Here is a 790-nt window from a genome sequence, read left to right as displayed (position 1 = left end):
GCTGATTCCCTTGATATCTTCTATAGTCCATCCGATTCCTGATTTAAATTCTCTCAGAATTTTCAAGAGCTTGTCTTTATCACTACCTGAAAGGTCAGATGCAATAATAACAGGAAAAGTAGATGTATCACCTAAAAAAGCATACCTCAAGTGATCAGGCAGTGGTTTGAGATCAAGTGTGGGAGATTCCTCAATGGATGGTTTGAGACGCTCCTGAGAATTATACAGCTCTGCTAATCCAAGAGACTTGAATGGCAAATCCACTCTCCTTTTCCATGAAGATGCATTCAAATAATGAAGATGCTCTGTCCCTTCTTCATCTTCACTATCAGATTCCCCTGTTAAGGCTCTCTCTAAAGCGTCAGTCCTAAGCAATTGATCAAGCTCCGAAGTCACTACAGAGTCGACCAACTCTACCTTAAAGCATTCATCTTCATCAGTAGGGAATTTCATTGCATTGAAGATATTGAAAATTACATCCTGACCCTGAACTCTCATAGTAAGCTCACCCTTCTGTACATCGATCAAAGTTTTGCCAGTAGCTAAGAATGGTTTTCCCAAGATAATGGGAATCTTCTTATCTTCCTCAAAGTCCAGAATGACAAAATCAGCAGGGAAGATGAGTTTATTCACCTTAACCAAGATATCCTCTACTACACCTCACGGATAAGTGATGGATCGATCAGCCATTTGTAAAGACATGTTTACCGGTTTTGGATCAGGCATACCAAGTTTCTTGAAGACAGACAATGGCATCAGATTGATGCTAGCTCCCAAGTCACACAAACGC

This window comes from Apium graveolens, chromosome 11, assembly GCF_009905375.1.
Source record: "Apium graveolens cultivar Ventura chromosome 11, ASM990537v1, whole genome shotgun sequence".
Taxonomy (NCBI): Eukaryota; Viridiplantae; Streptophyta; class Magnoliopsida; order Apiales; family Apiaceae; genus Apium; species Apium graveolens.
This window is presented reverse-complemented; position numbering follows the sequence as displayed.